Here is a 25,969-nt window from a genome sequence, read left to right as displayed (position 1 = left end):
GACATTGGCATGTACATCATTGCAGCAGATAATCATCCTACTCAAAGGATGATAATTTCATCAAAATTATCAGTCTACCATCAGACGATTGTCTGTTCTATGTACAGAAAAATGAATTTATAAAGCTGAGCATGGGAATGCCCGCCTCAGCTAGATCATGAAAGCAGTATGAAAAATAATGTATTGTATTGTATCTTATTACAGGTCTCCTCTCAGCATTGGATGAATTTTGGATCCCCCTGATAAAGCATTTCACCCGATAAACAGCCTCATACTTTAGGGGGCAACTGTTATAGACATTTTTGTGCCTTACAACATTGAGCATGAAATGTCCATAATCTAAGGGATCCAAAGTCCCTAAACATGTTGTTCCTACTCCTAGAGGAACAAGGCTAACAAACCACAGTAATTCACAGAAGTTCTCCACTAGAAACTGCTCAAAAACAAGTCAATTCAGGATCATTTCAGTGGCTACACTAGCTGTTTGCGCTGAATGTCAAAGCCAACACTGGCTACCTGCGTTGAATATCAAAGGGAACACTGGCTACCTGCGCTGAACGAGAATGGACATGTGGCAGGCTCATTTCTCAAGGTGTCAAAACCCAGGAAGCTTCCAAAATGACACTTGCCTCAGGGAATTCGACTGGTGATGAGTAAGAGGTTCCAAATCTCCAAGTGGAAGCAAGAACCTCCAAGTGGACTCAAGAACTGACAGAGGGAGAGGACACTAGTCAGATCTCAAGTTGACTCATCCTCTCTCCAAACATCTATATATGGATCTCTCCTCCATGAGATCTAGGGGCTGGAATTTTGTTATTGCAAAGAATTGTTGTTGGTTTGAGATTGGAATCATTGGGTGCTTAATGCTATGAAGGGGGTGAAGATAGGAATTCCATTTGCTGGGAAGGAGATGTTGGATTGGAGCCCTCTGGGTTGTATCTCTTCCTGAACCTTGTTATTCATCAATAAAGCTATCTTGGTTTCTCATATATGCTGATGTATTTTTGATGTATGAATGCATTAGTATGTTTAGTTTATTTCTAATCCTAAACTAGTTATGAATGTGAATATCTGTCTTTGTGTAGTGTTCTTCTCTTGTCGCAAGTAGTTGTTCTCTTGTCGCAAGTAGCTATTCTCTTGTGATCTTACAGGAACCTGTTGAAGCTGGACAAGCAAGAAGGCAAGTAGCTGTTCTCTTGTGATCTTGCATGAACCTGTTGAAGCTGGGCGAGTGAGAAGGCAAGTAGCTGTGAAGTCCCAAAGAAGAGAGACCGGATCGAGGGACAAACAGAAGACACCGGTAAGTCTATTGATCTCTCTTCTTTCACATTTCATAAAGGAAGAAACCAGAATAGCTGTCTCTGTTTGTTGCTAAGGCACTGTCACACCTTAGGTGGATAGGATCATCCTGCATAGGCATTTTTCCCCACAACAACAATTCTCACAAAATTTTAAATCAACATACTTCAAACCTAGCAATAAATTTCTTGAGTGAAGAATTTGCATCCCCTTCTCACTCATCTGCCCGAGCCTATGATGCCACAATGCCGTATCTTCTCCTATAGAGGTTAAAGCATTAACAAAATTAGAAATACCATTGCATAAATACAATGTACCAACCTTTCCTCCTTGCGCTATTACCAGGGATCCTTTAGTGACCTTCCAGGTTTTATCTGTGAAAGTACTTACACAACCTTCACCTCCCAACTACCCCGTTGAAATCAGAATTTATTTATTTATTTATTTTTATTTTTATTTTTTATTTTTTAGATATGGAACATGCCTTACCTCCTTCAATGGCCACTGATTTCCATTTTTTTGTTTTACGAAAACTGTACCCATTCCAACGATTTTACAGGGTTTATCATCACCCAATTGAACCTGTCCAAAATCTACTTGAACATAATCATGAAAATGTTTCCTATCAGGTGTGGCATGGAATGAGGCCCCTGAATCTACCACCCAGGCATCAATAATATTTTCTAATGAAAGAATCAAAGCATATTGCAACACATCACCTGTTACATTCGCTTCATGATTGTTTTCTTGCTGCGCATTTCCTTTTTTACCCTTCCGAGACTTGCAATCTTTCTTCAGGTGTCCTTTCTTCCCACATTTCCAGCACACTATCCCCAACCTAGACTTGGATCTACCTTTTCTTGACTTATTGCGATATCCTGAGCTCTTTCCTCTTTCCATTTTTCTTCCCCTAGTCTCTGCAGTCAAAGCATTACCTGATGTCTCACCAGAGCTTTTCCGTCGCATTTCCTCACTAAGAATTGCACCAACATCATCATCAAACTTTAAATTACTAGATCCAGAGACAGAGTTACTAATGGCCATAACTAAACCATTCCAACTTTCTGGCAATGAGCACAGAAATAAAAGATCCCTAACTCCATCATCAAAATTTACCCCTACAGAACTTAACTGACTTGTAACTGTATTAAAATAATTTAAATGGTCTACAACAGATCCACCTTCTGACATCTTCATATTAAATAAATGCTTCATAAGAAATACCTTATTTGAGGCCGAGGGATTTTCATATAGTTTGGCCAATGCCGACATTAAACCCTCTGTTGTCGCTTCCTTTGAAATATTAAATGCTACCGACGCAGCTAGGCACAGCCGTATTGTTCCAAGTTCCTTTCTGTCAAGAATATCCCATTCTGTGCCTGTCATACTCGCTGGCTTCTTTGTCTTTCTGCTTAATGGTAGGTACAAATCTCTCTGATATAGATAATCTTCCATCTGCATCTTCCACAGCTGGTAGTTTTGACCGTTAAATTTTTCGACCCTAAACCTACCGTCTTCTGCCATTGCTCCCACTCGAACCAAGAACCCTTCTCTCTCCTGCGAGTTTATCATCCAAATAGACCTTTGGCTTTGATACCAGTTGTTAGAAAATTATATATTACAGAGCAATGGAATACATAAAATATTGCAGAAATATAAACACAGAAAATGCATAAAACAAGAGAGACACAGATATACATGGTTCACCCAGTTTGGGCTACATGCACGGAGAAATAGCCAGTCCTTCTTTTATTATATTATCCAGCAAATTGAAGAGATACAACCTACAACAAATTCGCTGTAACACCCTCTTTGCTTTTAGTCTCCTCTCTCTTCCTCACTTAGAATACAGATATACATAGACGCAATACAAGTCCCTCATATATAGTGAGGGGTTGCCTCCTAGGGAAAAAACCCTAAATTAAACATAACTTCTACCGTCAGATCATCCGCCTAATGAACAGCCCAGATTGACTAGAAATTACTAGACTTTTGCAAGGCAATTTTACATCTATTTTTAGCTTCGGGGGTGCTGCCCCCAAACCCCCGGCGGGGGACTGCTGGCCCCTGGATCCCCCAAGCGGGGGGGATCGCCCCCCCCCCCCCCCCCCCCGAACCCTCGCGAGGGGGACAAGTCCCCCACGCGTGGAGGGGTGTACAGTCTCCCTGGGGTATACATCCGGTTGAGACCTTTGAATACAGAAGATAATCAGGCTCGACATGCAATAGATTCTGTGGAAGTATTTAATCCATGGAATAGAGATATTATGTTGCTGGAAAGAATACTAGAGAATCAGAATTTGATGCAGAAAGAGATAATCATGAAAGAAGAAGAACTTGAAGAAATATAAAATGTGAAGATGCAAGAGCCAGTGGACAACAACAACAAACTGAAGCAAAGAGAAATAGGTAGCAGTAAATGGTAGAGTATGTACCAACTCAAGGATATGTTGGATATAGAGATTTAAGAATTATGGCAATTAATGATGAAGCGGTCCAGATGGAGGAAATTAGCAACAACAGGAGAGTGATTAGTCAGAATTTGAAACTGATTGACAAGGAGGGGAAGATGAAATAGAAGACAACAAACATACAACAACAACAAAGGAATATCATTGTATTTTAGTAGACATAGGGGGTCTTGTGTTTTCAAGGAAGTTGGTTTCCTATGTATCAAATTAATGTAATTGTTAAGGTTTTGAGTGTTTTTAACGAGGGATATTAAGAATAGGGATTAATTAAGTATTATGAGGCATAGTTGTAAATTTTCTCGAATGTTGGAGAACATGAGTGATGATGAGGGATTAGTGAGGATTGAGAGATTTTGAAATATTGTAAATACTAGATTAGAAATTGGTTTTATGATTTTGGGGATTAAAAAGAATCCTTAGGATTTAGTTAAGTTATTAAGGTCCTCAAGGGATCATTGAGAGATTTTAGGACTTGATGAGCAGATTAAGGATCTGAACCAGGAAATGGGTTATAGAACCTTTTGTATAAATATAAGCCTAAAAGGCATAGAAGAAGGTGAGCTAGCTAGGAATTAGTTAGAGAGTTAGATAGGTTTGTTTGTAAGCCTACGGGCAGGAAAGGGAAAAGGCCACTGATTAGAAAATCAAGCCAGAGAGAGAGAGAGACTCATTATGTAATTATTTATTTATATATACACAGAGATTTCGATTCCTGAGTGTGTGATGTGTGTTGATTGATGGAATTATAGATTGTGTGTGAATTAGAGTAATTTTGCATAGTATATGTATGCAAGTGGAATTAAGCAGAATGCACAGAAAATTGGATGATGAAGGATAGTGTTGGATCATTGAATACGATTGAATGAGCAAAGTTGAAGCTCAGCAGTGACAGTGTTTAACAATACGCAGAAGTAAGTTCAGGAGGGAGTTGTGTTGCAGAACAACCAAAAACCAGAAACCCTGGAGAACACCTAATACATAGAAGAACGGAGAGAGGATAGTGCACAGAGGAGGAGTACATCAATCATAAGTGATTGAATAGTTTAGAAGGAATAAATGCACAAAGGATAATATAGGCAAGTCGGGTAAATATACCAGGACACTGAGAAATCACATAAAGATGAAGTAAAGGAAGGAAGAAGTAATGAAGCCTTCGATGCAATGTATGGATTGATCGAACAAAAAAATTCATTGAATAGTCAAGTCGCACATGGAAGATCAATGACATAGAAAGAATTAATTAGCAAGGAACAGGAGCCATTGGATCAGTCAGATCAACGGAAAGAATGAATGGAAGGTGAGCGGCGGAGATCTTATCGTGCAAACTAAAGTGAAGAAGCAAAGGGATCAGATTAAGCCACTTGTTAGAAGAAGGACGGAGTGGTCTTCATATGTGGTAGGTAGTTTCCCGTGTGCCCTCAAAGTGGAAAACGGTATTTCTACGAGTTCACGCAATTAACCTTATGGGTTGACACGTAGCACCCGGAGGAAAGAGAAAACCACTTTTATCGCATGGTCTCAGTCTAATATCAGTCGAGCATGTAATATGCGCGAGATTACGCGATCACCGTTGGATTGAGATATGAGAGATAGGTGGTGGAGATCGTCCGGGTAAGTTAATGATCGAGTGATGCGATGACCATCAGATTAAGGAATGAGATCGATGACGAAGGTTGTATGTGCTAAAGGTTGAGCATAAGAAAATGTGTAAATTCATGTGAATCAACGGAAAGGTAAGGTTTAAGTGTTATATGAAGTATTACTATTATAGAAGATTTGTAATAGAAATAAGAGGATTAATGTATTATGGTCTAAGTTGAGTTAACCAAAGTCTAGAGACCATGGTATGAGGAACATGTGCGAGTGATTACCAAACGATTAAGTTATAAGGGTTAAGAATTAATCAAAGGCTTATTAAAATTTGGAGTTAGGTTAGTCGCATGAAACGTTTCTGTATAAGAGTTTAATTAAGAACATTAAACCTTGGTTATAAAGGGTTTTCACCATGGATCAGGTGATTAATCTTGTCACATGCATATGATATGCAATCCTAATTTGCATAGTGTGGGTATATGCGGCTTAGGCTGCATCATTATGGTGTTTGCAGCTTAGTATGACATCAATTAGTTTGTTGGAACTGCAGAGGTTACCCATGGAGACATGGACTTGGGTTAGGCCCTATTGCGGAAGATAGAAACATTATTTTCCTTATAGAAACACATGAGCATGAAGGGTGTAAGACACCTCTATTTGAGGGATACTTGAAGATGGCAATGTGGAACAAGGTAATAGGGAATGGAAAAGGGCACGGGGCTATCATGGTTTTACTGAGGGAGAAAGAAGGTAGTCTCATTCAGTTAGAAAAATAAGACTCCAATAAACAATTCGTTTGGTTTAAAATATCATAAAATGGAAACCATATCAGAATTGCAACATGTTATTTTGCGCCACAAGTTTAAAAAATGTGCAAAAGTAGAGGGCTTGACCATAAAGATCACTTTGCAGCCTTAAAAGAAGATATTGCAACATATTATCAACTAGGTGATGTCCTTATAGTGGGTGATTTCAATGCTAGGACTACAAGTGAGCAAGCTAGCATTCTTTCCTGTAAAGAAGACTGCAACCCCATTTGGCTTACAGAAGAGAGCAATTATCAGTGGGAAATAATTTCATAGGACAAGAGCTGCAATCTCTTCGGTGAAAAATTATTTACGCTATGCGGGGCCTTTGATTTAGTCATTTGTAATGGCTTGACTAAATGGGCAAAGTTTGGTAATTTCACTTGCAATACTTATAATGGAGCAAGTGTAGTAGAATATGTAATTTGTTTGTATGGTTTGTGTGAGAAAATTGAAGAATTGTCTATTGGAGATCATCTTTTGGACTTAAAATCATATCACAAGCCAATTTATTTAAGTTTCTCTTGGACTGGAAATAAACAATTAGAGTAAAAAATTCAGCATGTCCAACAAAATCTCCCAAAGGGCAGAACTATTTTGACTCCAGAAAATTATAATGCCTTCAAAATGACGTTAGAAAGGCTCTTCAAGAAGGAGAAAATCTCAATTCACAGCTTTCATAGTCATGAATTAACACATTTAATTCAATGCGCATTTGTAGAGTGCAAAAGAGCAAAAATTAAGAAGTCTGAAACAAATTGATTTCCAATTAATGCTTGGTTTGATGAGGAATGGAAAAAGGCAAGGACAATTTGGAAATAGTCAAACAAAGAGAACATAAAGTTCAAATATTACAATTAGTTATTAAGCAAGAAAAAGGTTGATTTCATGGTTTCAAGGAGGGAAGAACTAATCTTCCATGGGGAAAATAATCTCAAATTATTTTGGAAGGAGCTCCAACCAAGAAAGACACAAACTGAAAAATAGTATTACAACTTCTAAATGGTTTGACTATGCAAGACAACTCTATAAATATGATCCCAAGGTTGACCCTCCCCTTTGGTCAACAGTAATACTGATCTTTTCATAGTGCAAGAGGTAGAGATGGGTATCAAGAAGTTGGGTGTTGGAAAAGCAAAAGACTTATCTAAACTACAAGAAGAATATCTAAAGTGGGGCTCAAAGATTCTTTCACCTCACATTACAAAAAATTTCAACAACATCATACAACAAGGGCTCCCTATAGATTGGACAAATAGTCTAGAAATACCTCTTTTCAAGAGCGGTGACGTCAATAATCCCTCCAATTATTGGACCATAATGATAAACCCTTTGTTTGCAAAGCTATTTGGAAGCATGCTAGAAAATAAAATTAGCAAGTGGGCAGAAGAAAGAGATAAGCATGCTAAAGGGAAAGCATGTTTTAGACCTAAACATTCCATAGTTGATCATTGTATAGATTTAAGGTACATCATTGAGAAATTTTGGGAGAAAAAGGAAGAAGTATTTTGTTGCTTTGTTGATTTCAGAAAATCGTTTGACATGGTTCCTAGGGATAAGCTTTGGCACAGAATGGAGGTACTTGGGGTTCCTAAACATTTGAGAGCAGTGGTGCATAGGCTATATGAAGAGGTGAAAGTCAAAATTAGAACTTCAACAGGTATTTCTGGATGTTTTATAAGTGATATTGGGGTCAAGCACGGTTTCCCATTGTCTCCTACCCTTTTTTGTTTATATATCGACAAGCTTGAGGAGTGGTTAAATTCGCAAGGGGGCAATGGTATCTATTTGGGAAACTTTGTTACAAGGCTTATTTGGTATGCACATGACCTTATTTTGATTGCTAAATCGACTGTTGGTTTGCAAGAGCACTTAAAATCCCTTGAGCTTTTTTGTAGAATTGTGGGTATGCAAGTCAATATTAGCAAAATGAAAGTAGTGGTTTTCTCTAAAAAAGGAAAACATAACAAAAATAAATTAGAATTTGAAGGAAACATTCTAGAGGAAGTTGCGGATTATAAATAACTTAGAATTGACTTCAACAAAAATCGAAGCTAAGATGGTTGTAGAAAGAAAAGAACTTTGGGGGGTAGGAAATCATTTTATGCTTTTCAAAACAGGTGTAGAGAGATAGAGTTATGGGACTAGAAAACCACTCAAACTTTTTTTGGGCTTCTAGTGATTCTGGTGATTCTCTATGGTTGTGAATTATGGGCTAGTAGTACATCTGATATGTAGTAGAAATGAATTGAGAAAATTTAGAAGCGTTTGATTACAAACAAATTCAAGATTAAAAGTGCAATTCCTTATGCTATCTTATTAAGTGAAACAAGGGTTTCTCCTATTGAAGCAATTGCTATGGTGCGAGTCATAAGGTATTTAAAAAAAAATGAGCAAATGGAAGAGGGTAGATGTCCTAAGGTTGTCTTTAATGATATATTGTGCAACAGAAAAAAGACTTGGATGCAACAAAATAACAAATGGTAGTAAATGGGGTATTTTCTTGAACACGTGTCCCATAAACAAGAAAGAGATAAAAGCTTTTGTTATGGATAAGTTTCACAAGTGTACTTGGGATAAGGAGCTAGTAAGAAAGAAAAAGTACAATTGAAGTGCTTAATCCCACTATATAATTTAGTTATATTAATAATTTATCAAATTAATTGTAAATGATTTTGATATTTTAATTTGATTATTTAATTTTTAAAATTAATAAACTATAATATAAAATCTCAATTTGGTTATATTTACATTCACTAAATATTAGCATAGGCGTGTCTTAATTATGGATCTACCAATCATTCAATGATATCAAATCCCTCACCATGAAAATATTTTTTTGAAGGCAAAAGTTAAGGAAAGATTTGCACATTGAAATATTTGGTACCATTAGGGTTTGATTCTAAGTTAAGATGAATCTATGTTGATTTTGAGAAACACACTAATAATATATATATATATATATATATATATATATATATATATATATATATCTATATATATATATATATATATATATATATATATATATATGACATTGAAATATTTAATTTATGATTTGCATTCTACACATTTAAAGGTTAATACATGCTATAGTCATATTTGGAAGCAGAAGACATATATCCATATGACTGTGTCCCTATATATATTTATATTTATTTGTATTATATATAATTTGTTTTTGTTTTTGTTTTTTTTCAACAAAAAAAAAAGATGATATTGTCTAAAGAAATCAATCACTGTCTTTGATCTTGTGATTTAATGGAAAGTATGTATATCAAATAGTGACGATGAACCAATATTTCATGTGTGATGATTATTTTACAACTCATTTTATTTGATATCCTATATTTTGATTAAGGGTTGGCTGCAATGTAGCATTGAAATGCAATGATCCGAGTGACTGATATAATTGGTTTGATATATAACCATTGTGTTCTTTCCATTAAAACTAAGTTCTATTAATTAAATTTCCTAGTACAACCGAGTTCTTGTGATTAAATGTTGTCTAGGATAAGCTCTTTGTGACAGGGTTGTTGTGAAAGGTCTACTGTAGTGACTGGAGAATGCTAGTAATACTCTTGTTTATATATTATGTATGGAGCTTTAGTGATTGAAGAATGCCAAAGGTACTCTCTCCAAGATAGTTTGTTTTTATTGACAAAGATGTGATAGGGGTAGCTATAGTTTTTTCTTGAATAAGTATTTGATAGTGAGATCGGTGCTGACTGACAATATTATGGTTCTAAACTTGTTTGGAGTTATGAATCAGATCAAAGAATGGGATTTTTGTTCAAGTCTAGAGCCACTCGTTATCATTCAGGGACTAAATTGTTTACTGATTTTGTTGTCTTAGTGCTTGGTAATGATTGATGTACCGAAGTTGTTTTTTCTAAGTATGCTAGTATTTCAATGAGTTTGGATTTTGCTATCAAGTCAAAGATGTGCTATGATGATGAGTGTTCTTCTTGTTGATGAGAGTTAGTGTTTTGTATTACTGTTGTAAGAATGTTGTTTGTTGATAATTAGTTTTAGAATCGTTGAGCTCTTTATGTTGCTGATAAGTGCTTATGACCAAAGTTAATAGAGACAATATGTTGTTGACCAAAGAAGAATTTGTTAAAGTGTTTGAATTATTCACTTTGATGTCGAGAATCATGGTTTGAGATTAGTGATGTAATGAAGATGTTGCCTAATACTAGGCATTAGAAGAAATTTCAGCCTAAAAGTGCACATGAAATTTTCATGTACATAATATGTAAACCAAACAGAATATTTTAAATTTAAAAGGAGGTACTTGTAAATATTCTGGAGAGAAAATTAGAAAAACCACATTTTTGTATTGTATTTTTGGCTTATCTCCTTATAGGTTTACTCAAATTTCAAGTGTAGACACTCGTTAGAGGTGGAATTAAATTCTGCATCCAACTAGTACCCATTATGCATAATTTTGAGAATACCAACATCAATAACAATTGAAAATACATTAAAAAAATGTGTTAAACACGTTTTTTTAATGTATATTAATTTTTTATCAATGTGGATCTTCTCAAAAGTATGTATAATTGGCACTCTTCCGCATCCAACGAGTGTCTACACTTGAAATTTGAGTAAAACTATAAGGAGATAAGCCAAAAATATATTGAAAAAAAATAGTTTTCTTCTTTTCCCTCAAAAATTCATGGCTCTTACTTTATTATTTTTCCTTAAGAGGCCACTTTTAGGCTAAAATTTCCTCTAATGGTTTGATTATCTGTCATTGCTAAGTCAGTGTATTGCTGAGGGTTTATCATGAAGACTATGTGACAAGATCTAATGTGAGCTTTTAATGCATGCAGTCTATGATGTGTTGAGGGATTTTTGTATGAGTTGTTGCCAAAGAACTTAATGATTATTATGTTTTAATAGTTGTCTTGGTGATAATGTGTTGTTTCTATTGGTGACAAAGTGTATAGTTATGTACCTATTCATGAAGACCATGTAGGGATTCTATTTGGAGTTAGAATTGGATTATTGCTTTTGTCAGGGATTGGATGTTATTGACAAGGTTTAATTTAAGTATTGATGAGACAAGATACATTTAGGTCTCTATTATTCTTATCTTACAGGTTTGTGTCGCAGAAATATGTCATGAAGACCTTAGATTTGTTTGTTAGCAAAGGTATAAATAATGGGAATGATAATTACTAATAGTTGTATAGACTAATATAGATGACATGTTTCCATAAGTTGGAGAATTTCTATCATGGTTTTGTTTGTTAATACTTCCTATTTTCTAGATATGTTACTGAGTTGGATGTTGGTGATATGTTGCTAAATGACAAACATGATTATAAGTTATAGGTTTTGCCTAAGGTGTGTATTAAAAATATGTGAAGCTTTTGCTTGAGCTAAAGATTGTTGACTATATGATGTAATGAGATGTTGAGTATGATGATTTGTTGATGATAATTATTTGTCATTTTACTCAAAATCCTTAATTTATGATGGTGTATTAGAATTTATTGATCACTGTTAGGTCCCTATAATACTAGTGATTACCCCATTACTATTATATTTGTATCCCTTATTAATATTGTTATGCCCCTATTGTCCCCATATTGTTATTATTGTGCCCCATAGAATCCCTCTATTGTTATTTTTGTGCCTTTATATTATTATTGTTAGGTTGGCTTGGTTATATTGTGACCCCTTAGACTCCTATATATAGAAAGGAGGTTTTGTCATTTGAATCATCAAAGAATTGTTCCTTTATGTAATGTAAAGGAGGTTGCCCCCTCAAAGAGGCTGAATTCTAAGGCATTCATATATCTTTTCTATCTTTTTGTGAGCTAGTTTCATAACATTTGGTATCAGAGCTGTGGATTCTGGGGTTTTGCTGCTCCAAACAAGTCATCGTGGCATTTTTGCTATAACTTTTTTTCTGCGATGTTTCAGATGCTAAAAAAAAAACCCAATTGGGTTGAAATCGTTCTAAACCTTGTGTCTGAATGTCAGGGCTTTTCGCGTTATATTTTCTAAGATATGATCTAAGGAAGTTGGCCTTTTTCCATACTCCTGAATTACATTCCAAATAGGCGACCTGGGCAAAATAGTCATAACTTTTGTTTTGAGCATCAGATTGAAATTTCGTAAGAAGTTATAGAAAGTGGACGGACTGTAGTTTCATGTGTATATTGTTTAGATCCTAAGGTCAAAACAGTGACATGTGGCACTTCATACAAGTTCACTCTTCGGAAAAGGCATAAAATCAGGTCATGTTGGGAGATTGTGCATAACTCTTTGTTGAAGAATCTAAATTCGATCAGACTAGTGGAATTGGAAAGAGGACACAGAGGGATACTGCATGTTGCAATTTCAGAACTGGAAGATCAGAAATTACAGAGATACATCAGATGCAATATCGAGCTCCTACAAAGTGGAAAACGGTGTGTATATTTTTTAACTTTTTGCATAAGCTTGGTTTAAAAAATTAGTTTGGAGAAATTCAAAGGGAATAGTGAAGCATTATTATTGGTAAATGATGCCTCGAGGAAAGAAAATGTAAACACCTAGTAAGCAACCTAAAAGCTCTCACATGACTCATGAAGAAGAGGAAGAAATGCAACATGATATATCAAAATTACGAGACCAAGTGCAACAAATGTCACTCACACAAAAAGTAACAGAATCTAAGATGGATGGTTTAAAGAAAGATGTAGAAGCTAAGAAGAATGAAATGGAAGCTAATATGGATGATTTGAAGATAGATGTGAAGACAGATTTGAAGACAGGCATGGAAGATTTGAAGACAGAATTGAAGACAGATTTGACAAAGTTTCTACAAGGAATGCTTACTAATGGTGAAAGGGTAGTAAAGGAAACTCATGATGAAAACAAAATAAATGTTAATCATGATTTCATAGACTCCAACGTTGGATTGAAGAACCACCATATTCCAAAAATCAATATGAGGAAGTTTGATGGCAAGGATCCCGCAACATCGATACTACAGATGGAGCAATTTTTTGATCTCCATAATATGTAAAACACACAAAAGGTACGTATTGCAACTTTATATTTGGAACCAAATTAGTTTGTATGGTATCAATGGCTTTGATCTCGTAAAAAAGTTGTCACTTGGGCAATTTTTACGGAAGAAATGACAACACATTATGAGGATACAGAAAGCAACACTTTTTTTAGCCAATTGATAAGTCTCAAACAAAAGGGTTCAATGATGGATCACATTGAGGACTTCCAAAAATTGAACGTAACAGTAAAATATATTCCAGAGGAGCATAGGATTGATGTGTTCATAGGGACTTTAAAGGATAATATCCAACATGAGGTTCACCTTTGGGAACCTAATTCATTAGAGAAGGCATTTAGGTTAGCAAGAAAAATGGAAAGCAAAATTATGGCAACCAGGAAACCTACCACTCACAACTATAAAAATGGAAGTGTTGTTGCCCCTAGCCTTCCACAACCTATAAGGTTGCAATTGGAAGAAAAAAAAGCAAAAGGGCTTTGTTACAGTTGTGATAGAAAATACACTAAAGGTCATAGTGTGTTGAGAAGAAATTATTCTACATAGATTGTGAAGAGGAAGAAGAAAAGTAACAAGAAATGTCAAAAGAAGAGGATATACTCCAAGAACAAACCCTAGATAAAGAAGTAATGAATTTGACCATATCTTGTAATGCATTGGCTTGAATTACCACTCCTCAAACTATCAAGATAGAAGGACATATCAAGAAGAAAAAGGTAATAGTGTTGATTGATTCAGGAAGTAACCACAATTTTATTCATTGTAAGATAACAAAAGAATTGAATTGCTTCCTATATCCAGCATGAGAGTGTCAAGTGATGGTTGCAAGTGGAGGAACCATAAATTTCTCTGGAAAGTGCCATAATATCAAGCTATCTATGGGAGAATATGTATTGAATAGCCCAATGCTTTCCATTCCAATGGGAGGTGTTGATGTTGTACTAGGAGTCCAATGGCTACAATCCTTGGGTACAATAGCTTTTAATTTTCAAGAACTTTTCATGAAATTTTCTGTGGAAGGAAAGGAAGTTGAATTAAGGGGTATTGCAGGGAAACTGGAAAAGATAATCAGCTCTAACGGTATGACAAAGCTTCTAAAAAAGGAACAAAGAGGTGTAATTGCACAATTATGTTCGCTAGATGTTTTCACATCGAAATCATCTATTTCTCCAGATCTCCAAAAAGTCTTGGACAATCATTCCAAGGTATTTGAGACTCCCAAAGGTCTCCCACCTATTCATGATCATGATCATACTATTCATTTGATTCTAGGAAGTGTTCCTCCAAACATAAGGCCGTACAGTATCCCTATGCCCAAAAGAGTGAAATTGAACGTGTGGTTGCAGAAATGCTAGAGGCTGGTATAATTCAACCTAGTCAAAGTTCTTTCTCTTCTCTAGTAGTATTGGTGCATAAGAAGGATGGATCATGTTGCATGTGTCTAGATTATAGGGAGCTCAAAAAGCTCACTATTAAAGATAAGTTTCCCATTCCTGTCATTGATGAATTATTGGATGAATTGCATGGATCAATTTACTTCACCAAGTTGGATCTTCATCCAGGATATCATCAAATCAGAATGAAGACTGAAGACATTATGAAAATAGCATTTAGAACTCATGAGGGTCATTATGAATTTTTGGTCATGCCTTTTGGCGTTACCAATGCACCTTCTACATTTCAAGGTTTGATGAATTTCATTTTCAAACCCTTCCTTAGAAATTTGTGTTAGTATTTTTTAATGATATACTAATCTACAACAAGTCTTGGAAGGAGCATGTTGAACATGTTGACAGGGTGCTACAACTATTGGAGGAGAAACAATTATATGAAAAAAGATCCAAATGTTTATTTGGAGTAGAAGAGGTGGAATATCTGGGTTATATTGTATCTCATGAAGGAGTTAAGGTAGACCCTAGCAAAATTAAAGCCATTAAGGAATGGAAAATCCCCACATCCATAAAGCATCTATGAGGATTTCTTGGGTTGACAGGGTATTATCGCAAGTTTGTTAAGAATTATGGGAGAATAGCAGCACCTCTAACAACATTATTAAAGAAAGATGCATTTTCATGGACTCCAAAAGCAACAAAGGCCTTCGAACATCATAAATAGGTAATGTGCCAAGAACCGGTCTTAGCTACACCAAACTTCACAAAAAACTTTATTATGGAATGTGATGCTTCGGGAAATGGAACTTGGTGTTGTTTTAATGCAAGATGAAAGACCCATTGCTTTCGAAAGTCATCCAATCAATGGAAAGTTTTTACACAAAGCTATTTATGAGAAGGAAATGTTGGCAATACTACATGCACTTAAGAAATGGTGACCCTACCTAATGGGAAGACACTTCAAGGTAAAAACGGATCATGATAGCCTTAAATACTTTTTAGAACAAAGACTATCCTCTGAAGAGCAACAAAAATGGGTCACAAAGATGTTGGGTTATGACTTTGAAATAATCTACAAAAAAGGGAAGCAAAATGTTGTGATAGATGCACTCTCAAGAAAGGATGAGGATGTGGAAGCATTGTTGTGCGCCATTTCTATTATCCAACCAGATTGGCTAAACGAAGCAAGGGAGGAATGGAGGAATGATGAAGAAGTGTGGGAACTTATTCGAATGTTACAACAAGATTCTAGTACATTTGATACATTTAGCTGGAAAAATGATTTGTTATGGTACAAAGATCGCTTATACCTTTGTATGAATTCCCAACTCAAACAAAAGATTCTTATGGAATTGCACACTTCTTCCTCAAGAGGGCACTCAGGAACTTTAAAAACTTACCATAGGGTTAAGAAGGAATTTTTTTGGGATGGCCTTAAATCATATATACAAAAGTTTGTGGCGGAATGTTTGGTTTGCCAACAAAATAAAGTTGAAACAATTAAGACCCCAGGTCTATTACAACATTTATCCATTCCAAGCCAATGTTGGGAGGAGGTTAAAATGGATTTTATCACAGATTTACCCAAGTCTGAGGGAAAGAGTGTCATCATGGTGGTAGTTGATAGACTTACCAAGTATGCACACTTTTGTGCATTATCACATCCATTTAAAGCTAGTACAATTTCTACTACATTTATAGAAACAATTCAAAAGCTACATGGAAACCCAAAAATTATTGTAAGTGACAAAGATCCCATTTTCACTGGAAATTTTTGGACAGAATTATTTTCTTGTATTGGTACTCAGTTAGCTCATAGCTCATCTTATCATACTCAATCTGATGGGAAAACTGAGATAGTAAACAAATGTTTGGAAGGATATCTTCGTTGCTTTGTATCTGATAAATAGACACAATGGGTCAAATGGTTGCCTCTGATTGAATGGTGGTATAACACTTCCTACCATACTGCAACAAAAATAACCCCATTTATGGCACCCTATCGATATCAGCCACCATCCATCACATCAGATTTAAGAGAAAATTCTAAGGTTTAAGCAGTGGAACATCACATCAAGCATCAATAACAAGTTCTCCAACTCTTAAAGGATAACCTTGTGTTGGCGCAAAATAGAATGAAACAACAAGCAGATCAACATCGCAGCGAAAGAAGTTTTGATGTAGGTGACTAGGTATTCCTGCGGCTACAACCATATAAACAAATGTCCCTCAAGCAAGCTAAGAAGGATAATAAATTATCACCAAAGTATTATGGTTTGTACAAAGTGTTGCAAAAGATTGGTACTATGGCATACAAATTGGAGCTTCCTGCAGCTTCTCGAGTGCACCCAATTTTCCATGTTTCATGTTTAAAGAAGTTAGAGGCAGCAAGCTCCCAGTTGAAACAATATTGCCAGAACTTGACGAGGAAGGAAAAATTATATTGGAATCGGAAGCAGTCACAGAAACAAGAAATTGACAGCTACAAAATCAATCAATTTTGGAGTATCTCATCAAGTGGAAGAACTTATCCACTGAAGATTCCACATGGGAGGATGAGAATTTTATACAGAGGCATCCATAACCACTCAAGCGTTGAGGAAAACACTTTTTTTGAAGGAGAGGGGCATGTTAGGTCCCTATAATACTAGTGATTACTCCATTACTGTTGTAGTTGTATCCCTTATTAATATTGTTATCCCCCTATTGTTCCCATATTGTTATTACTGTGCCCCATAGAATCCCTCTATTGTTATTTTTGTGCCTTTATATTATTATTGTTAGGTCGGCTTGGTTATATTGTGACCCCTTAGACTCCTATATATAGAAAGGAGGTTTTGTCATTTGAATCATCAAAGAATTGTCCATTTATGTAATGTAAAGGAGGTTGCCCCCTCAAAGAGGATGAATTCTAAGGCGTTCATCTATCTTTTATATCTTTTTGTGAGCTGGCTTCATAACAATGACATGATATGTTGTTACCGAAAGATATTGATGATGTAGATGAGGCCTTTTGATGATTCTTGTTGAGATTGATGTTATATTGTTGAAAGTATTATTGTGTTTGTTGATGACAATATAACTGTTGCCTATTACTAAAGAGTGAGAGTGTGTTTGCAGAAGGGTTTGTATTATTTGTGTTAAAGGAAGTTAATCCAATTTGAAAATGAATGAAAGGAGGTCCACAATTATTTTGAGGGTCAATGCCTCTAGTTGGTTGGTGCCAACAAATTGATCTAAGGGAGTAGGTGCTTCCTGCTAATGGGTGCTAGTGAAATGATGAAGGGAGCAGTTGCTTGTTGTTGGTGGGTGCCAGTGAAACAATTAATGGAGTGGGTGCTTCATGCTAGTGGGTGTTAGAGAAATAGTGAAAGGAAGTGGGTGCTTCCTACTGGTGTGTGCCAACAAAATAATCGAAGGGAGTGGGCTCCAGCAAACCATTACAAGGGAGTCGATGCTTCCTAATGGTTGATGCTAGTGAACATATGTAAATGAATATTTAAGAAGATAAGAAGAAGGATGGTGGCTTTCTCCCTTTATATAGTTCCTCTTAAATCCTTTGTGTTCTTGTGTATGATGTTTATGACTTGTTTGTGTGTTTCTTGGTGATGCATATATATATTTAAATGGTGAATGTAATTGAAAATATAAATTTGTAATAATTCTTGAAATACTTATTCAACACGTCTCAGTATTTCCAACAATGTGTGTGTGTGTGTGTGTGTTTGTTAATATTTAAAATGCTACATGTTAGCTACATATTAAAAAATGAATGAATTACTACTCTCACTAAATAAAACCATAATAGAATAAGAATTCTCTCTGTATATATAAAAAATACATATTACACACACATACGCACATGATATTGAAATATTTTATTTATGATTCACACTTTACATATCAAAATGATATTTGAAAGTAGAAAACATATATCCATGGGAGTCTCTCTTTAACAAAAAAATTTAATATAAGTATCTTTTAAAATGTTATATGTAAATGAATGAATAAAAACTATCTATAATTAATCTATTAATGAAATACGAATCATTTCTCTCTTTATATGTATAAATCCATATTAATTTTTTTAAAGTACTAAAATTTGTTTATATATATATATATATATATATTATTTTTTTATATAGCATATATATATAGTTGATATTGAAGTATTATTTATGATTCACATTCTATATATTAAAATGTTAATACATATTCCAATCATATTTAGAAGTATAAAGCTTCTTTTCATAAGCCTCTCTATATATAAAAAATCATTTTTGTAATAAATATTTTTAAAATGTCACATCTCAAATATATATTATAAAATTAATGAATTGCAAATCTCCCCACATAAACCTATTAATAAAGTAAAAATTCTCTCTTTCTATAGATATATAATCCATATTAAACTTATATATATATATATATATATATATATATATATATATATATATATAATTTATTGTTCACATTCTACCTATTAAAATATTAATAGTTGTCCCATTATATTTGAGAGTAGAAAACATATATTAATAGGACTCTTTCTATATATATTATATTTTTGATATAAATAATTTTTTAAAAAGCTCTCTGCCACACATATATAATATTTATTATTAATATTTAAAATGTTAGATGTTAGCTTTATATTAAAAAATGAATGAATTATAAATTTCCCTAAAAAACTTATTCATGAAATACAAATTCTCTCTTTATATATATAAAATCCATGCTAAAACAAGTGAGAAAATATTAAAAAAAAATTAAATTACTTTATTTTTCTTTATATAAATTTCATATAAAATTATGTTATTTAATATGGACATTGAAATGTATATTTTCTGTTAATAGTATATTTTCATTTTATGTATTATATGGAAACCAAGTATAGAATGAATTACATATAAAGTAATATCGATTATATTATTTTTGTATGACATCTATAAACTCTATATTAAATAGTGAAGGAATTCCATATCTCTGTAATATTAAAAACTAAGTTAAATTTTTTTCTTCTACTTTTAATTACTTTATCAGATGTATAATTCAATTAGAAATTAGAATATTTTATTTATGGCCAATAAAAATAAATAACAAACTATTAAACTATTCATTTTAAACAAAATTTATTCTTATTATTCTTATTATTATTTTCAAATTCATATACATACCAACCATGTAATAAATATAACTATACCATCCAAGTCCCACAACAATAACACTTATTAAAATATCATTGTATGAACTCATAAACCGCTAAAAAAAATATTTAATAATCCCTACCTAAACAATATTAAATACATACCTATTACCTCATTTATATATAATATAAAAATATTTGATACCTCAATTATATATAATAAAAAAATATTTGATACCTTAAAGGAGCTTTTGTGCCCAATCTTAAGCTCTTTTAAATGAATCTCATGTATTCACGGAAAAAACTGACTAACGTATGGAGGGATCACAACCAACATATAATATACCTCAAATTTAGACCTTAGAAGGTCTCTTCTCAGCGACTTAGATTAATGCTAGCTAATGGAGATTGAAGAGAATATAAAGCATCTTATACACGAAGCCTTAAATATTGTGCTGGGTTTCTGTGTACGTTAGGTTGGATTCTTACTTCTAGATACTTTTCTGATATAAATAGATATTTTGAGCATGAAAAATTAAACTAAATTTATAGGGATTTTTATGGAGGTAAGCAAACTAAGATAGGGTTTACATGTATCAGTGGAGAAATGGATAAAGACTGGAATCTCGTGTTATGTTTCTATGTATATTAAGTTGGACGATTGCTTTTAAAGACTTTCTAATATTAATAGAGATTCTAGCTATGAAAAATAAAAAATGATAAGAAAATCTGGATAGGGTGTAATTGTACCATTATAAAAGGTATAGGATAGGAAAAAGTTCATACTAAAGTCAGCGAGTTTTGATAAAGGGTATTTTTTTTTGACACATGGTGAATTGGTAACTGTTAGTTTTATTTTATGGGAGACTTAGGATCAATCTTCGTAGTTGCATCTATAACACCAAGAGTACATCCAACTGCTTGCAAGTTGGATATAATAAGATTTTATGGTTTTAGCAAAGCAAGACTCTCGTGCCGCCAAGGCGGAGGTAGGGAATCTGCTTCTCTAGCATCCACCACAGCGAGCCAGTGTGAACAATACACTAATTTGTTATTAGTTTACTTTTTAGTTAGGATTTTTATGGCATTATTCTTTATTAGCTAAGATTTTTATTGTATTATTCTTTATTTATGACATAAGTTAGTTAAGACATTTTTTCCCTCATAGCATGCGGTAAGAGTACTATTCAAATTAAATGAGGAATTTTTTATGATAATGTTTTTTTATGGTTAAAATATGTTTTAATATTATATATAGAATTTTAAAAAGCAAAAGTTAAGTGATATTAATTTAAAAATAAATTATTAATATTATTGTTTTATTTTTTATTTATAAATTTAATTAAAAAATTAAAATAAACTTCTTCCCAATTTAAAATGAGATTTTTATTAAATTTTATATTGTAAATTAGTACACCTCACATAAATAAACAACTTAGTAACCCATGGAATTAACTAAATTCCCAATAAAGTTGGTGATTATTAGTTAAACAAACCTTTTAAGTTTTGAATATACCTATGTCATTCTAGGTCAAATTACTTAATGTGAATAAATATCTTTTCAATATATTAAATTAGTCAAGTTTTTTTTAAAGTAATTAAAAAATTTGACATAAAATAATGTTCGACTTTAAATAGCCCACGGGACTTTGGATTGATGGTGAATGGGTGCGCTGTTAAGGCACTCCTTGCGATAGGTCATTGGTTCAAATCCCTGTGGTGCGTAGGTTAGTCTTAAAAAAGAAAAAAAAAATGTTCGACTTTAAATAAATATGAAATTACTTAATATAAATAAATATATTTTCAATATATTAAATTAGTTAAGCTTCTTAAAGTAATTAAGAAAATTGAGATAAAATAATGTTCGAGTTTAAATGAATAGAAGTACAACTATGCCAAACTCGTGTTAAATCATAATTGACAACATTTCAACCTTCTGACACAAGTGATACAAAATGATTATGTTAAAAGTGGTAACGGTCCTCTCTTTTTAAGAAAACAATAAAAGATGAATTCATTCTCCTATGGAAGACTAGTTATTTAGCGGATAGTAATTTGAGCTTAGATTATCTGAGTTTAGATTATCTATTGAATGTTGGCTTTTTGTTAATGGCGGTGTTAAACGCTCCCCGTGTGTTTCGTGGCATGTGCTTAATATTAGAGATGTGTCTGTTTACTAACACTTGTAGTTTGGTGTAACGGCAATCGTGACTCCAACAAGTGGTATTAGAGCCAAAGGTCGAGTTCGAAACACACATTGCTCGCGTTGGGGGGGAGATTGTTGGCTCTCCCATTAATGGCGGTGTTAATCCAACGCTCCTCATCTGTTTCATGGCATGTGCTTAACATTAACGATGTGCCTGTTTGTAAACACCTGCGAGTTTTGGTGTAACTCCAACATTGAAAAAGTAATTATTATAAAAAACAAGTTAGTGGTATACATTTTCTTAAAAATAATTTGGATGGTTAAATTTCGATTTTGGATAAATTGAAAAAGTAATTAAAAATTTTATTATTTTATTATTAAAATAATTTTTTAATTATAAAATTATCAAATCTGGTATTAAATTCTACTTTTGTTATCAAAATTTACTTTTGTTATCAAAATTTAGTAATATAAAAAAAAAATCAAAGTTTCCATTAATTTGGAAGTCTGATCGAAGTTTGATGATGTCGACCAAAATCTTTATAAACATTTTCTCAGTAGACCTGTCTTAAATCATGGTAAAACATTACTCACTCTTAAAATTTTTAGGTATATTTATTAAAAATATGCTTAAGCAAAAAGTATTCATTTATTAGAAATTTAATTTACTTTCATATTATATGGAATATGATTTAAAAGCATCAAAGAAAGTTGTCTCATTATTATTTTTTCAATTTTTTTATATAATATATTTGTTTATTAATATTGAAAAATAATTATATAAAAATATAATTTAAATATGATGATAACGATGGTGGTGGTGGTTAACGTCCCCTGAGACCAAACATTGGTCTATTAGACCTAAAAACAAATTATTTGATTTGATTTAAGATTTTATTTCTATGCTCAAAAAGCTTGGAGGGAAGCCTTTCGAGCTCACTATTATTTTGACATTGTAAAAGGCTAGGAAGGTCAGTATTGTAACAAAGATTTTGAAACTGAGATCTAATGTGGTTGTACGTGGGGCACTCTAAGGGGAAGTGGTTTTCATCCTCGATGTTCCTATTCTCACATATATGGCATATCCTTTCCATCCATGGCGTTTTAGGAATTGCCCAACGACCTGTTCCACTATGGAGCTCATGAGAATTCGTTCTAATCTTTGCTATATTAATTTTCTTCTTTGAGCTAGTTAAAATAGAGAGATACTTTTGATCTTCTAGGGTGGAGTTGATGACCTTCTTATAATAACTTAATTTTCTTTTAGTCGCTAAATCTTTCTCACACCACATTTTTTCTTTGAACTTAGAAATAACAATGTCTTTAATGTTATTTATGTCTTGCAATGCATCATTTTCGTTGATCTCCCAATAGTTTAACCAGGCCCTTGTGTCTTTATGCCACCCCTGATTGAGCCTTAGGTGGTTTTGGCTGGAATTTAAAGCTAGCTTAGGAAGTCTATGATCGTCTATGTTATTGAGTTTGTGCTTGTACAACAAAAACCTAATCATTGCTAGGCTCTCAATAGGGGAAAGACCTGCTTCTATAAGGAGAATAGGATAGGGTGTATTACTTTTAATTTCCAGGTTATAAGTTATAAAATGCTTCTGGATTTGCTCAATCTTTCTCCGTGATTCTCTGGAGATGCTGCAACCCCAAACCTCACAGCCATATAAGATAACAGGAATGACTAAAGTTTCAAAGAGGAACTTCTTTTTATCCCACATTACGAGGTTTGTTGTTTTACAATTATTTTCAAGACCAAAATAAGCTTTCCACCCCCCATTAATCCTTTTCTCAATGCTATGGTTCTAGTTGAGCTTGTGATGAATATCAATTCCTAGGTACTTATAAGAATACACTTCCTCCAAGTTATTATTGTCATACATAAAATTAGCGTAAGTGTCCTTCTTGGATTTGATAATCATAGCTTTTGTTTTGTCAGTGTTAACAGTCATACCCATGGTAGAGCATAAATCCTTAAGAAGCCTGAGTTGCTTATCAAGATCAAATGGGCACCTTGCCAAAAGAACAATATCGTCAGCATAGACAAGAAGGATGACGACTATCCCAGCTAAGATCGTGTCATCACATCCTGCTTCCTCTAAGTAGCCTTCAAGCTTATCGATGTAAATGCCAAATAGGGTAGGGGAGAGGGAGCAACCTTGTTTAACTTCGATTTTACACTTAATATCTTTCGACCACCCCTCATTTCTCTTTAGCTTGGCAATTACATTCTCGTATAACCTTATAGCGACAGCTCTTAACTCGAGAGAAACCTTTAGCTCCTCTAATCTATTCCAAAGGTTGTATCTAGGAACCGTATCGAAAGCCTTTCTAAAGTCCACAAAGCAACAAAATAAATTGGATTTATCATTATGGCATTCCTCCGCAATGATCCTAAGCGTAACGAGGTGGTCTGTTGTTGAGTGATGCCTTCTGAAACTTGCTTGGCCTTTAGCCCGCTTACCTTCACTTTCAAGCCATATGCTTAACTTCTTTTCCAAAATACTACCATATAACTTGGATAAGAGAGGGCTGATCATAATTGTCCGATAATTAGAGGGTTATTTGTATCCGCACTTTTAAAAATAGGGATAATGAGGCTCTCAGACCAAGGTTTAGGGAACCCTTGCCTTACTACTTGATTGAAAAGCTTGTGAATGTGGGGGATGAGGACAGGACCTCCAATTTTTAATATTTCTGCCTGGTAACCTTCAATGTCCTTAGCTTTTCCATTAGCGAGGTGATTAACTCCAAACTTAATGTCTTCTAAAGAGAAAACTTCTTTCGTTGTAAGCAGGGTTTCCAAATTATCCATGACATTTGGAGATTCATAAAGATTTTTAAGATAGGAATTCCAATCGTGAAGAGCAATTATATATATATATATATATATATATATATATATATATATATATATATATATATATATTATTTATCAAATTAAATGTAAATAATTTTAATATTTTATTTTGATTGTGTTTGTTAAATTTAGTTTGGGTAGTTGGGTGCAAGAGTCTTCACCTAGGTTTAAGTCTTATATTCCCCACCAAAATTCTAGTCTCTTAAGATGACATTCCTCACCAAAATTTAAGTCTCTTAAATTACGATATATCTATGTTGAATTTTAGCAGCACACTAATAAAATGTTAGGTTTCTCTCTCTCTCTCTCTCTCTCTCTCTCTCTATATATATATATATATATATATATATATATATATATATAATAATGTATGATTCACATTCTACATATTCAAATCTTAATACAAGTCTTAATTATATTTAGAAGTAGAAAACATATAGGACTCTCTCTCTATAATTATTTTTATTATAAATGTTTTTTTAATATTTAAAATGTTACATGTCAACTCAACATTAAAAAAATAATGAATTACAAATCTCCATAAAAATTTATTAATGAAAGAAAGATTCCTTTTATAAAACATTTTTGACTATATATATATATATATATATATATATATATATATATAACATCGAAATATTTTATTTATGATTCACATTCTACACATTAAAATGCTAATACATACCCCAATCATATATGAGTTAGAAAACATGTATATGTAGGACTCTCTCTCTCTCTATATATATATATCATTTTTTAATACATATAATCTATATTAAATATATGTATATATCTTTTTGTCCATAAGTATATATCTCTATATAATCCATATTAAATCTGGCTTTTGGTTACTAAAATTTGTAAATGTTATATATTAATTTTATATTAAGAATACAATAAATTACACATATTTTACATTGAAAATTGAAGAATATAATTTTTTTAATTTTAATTTTTTAATTTTTCTTTATATAAATTTAATATAAAACTATATTATTTAACATAGATATTGAAATATTTTATTTATAGTTAACCGTAATTTTTTTTTATTATTACTAAATATTTTTGTTTTAAATATTATAGATCAATTAAACATATAATAAACTAAATAATGTGTAACATCAATTATATTATTTTTATATGACATTTAAACTATATATTTCTTTAATATTAACAAATAAATTATTATTTTTCATTTAATTTTAATTACTTTATTTTTATATA

Source organism: Pinus tabuliformis, chromosome 1_2, assembly GCF_031772625.1.
Source record: "Pinus tabuliformis cultivar Carrire ecotype Pingquan chromosome 1_2, CPIR1, whole genome shotgun sequence".
NCBI lineage: Eukaryota > Viridiplantae > Streptophyta > Pinopsida > Pinales > Pinaceae > Pinus > Pinus tabuliformis.
Note: the sequence above shows the minus strand (reverse complement) of the source record.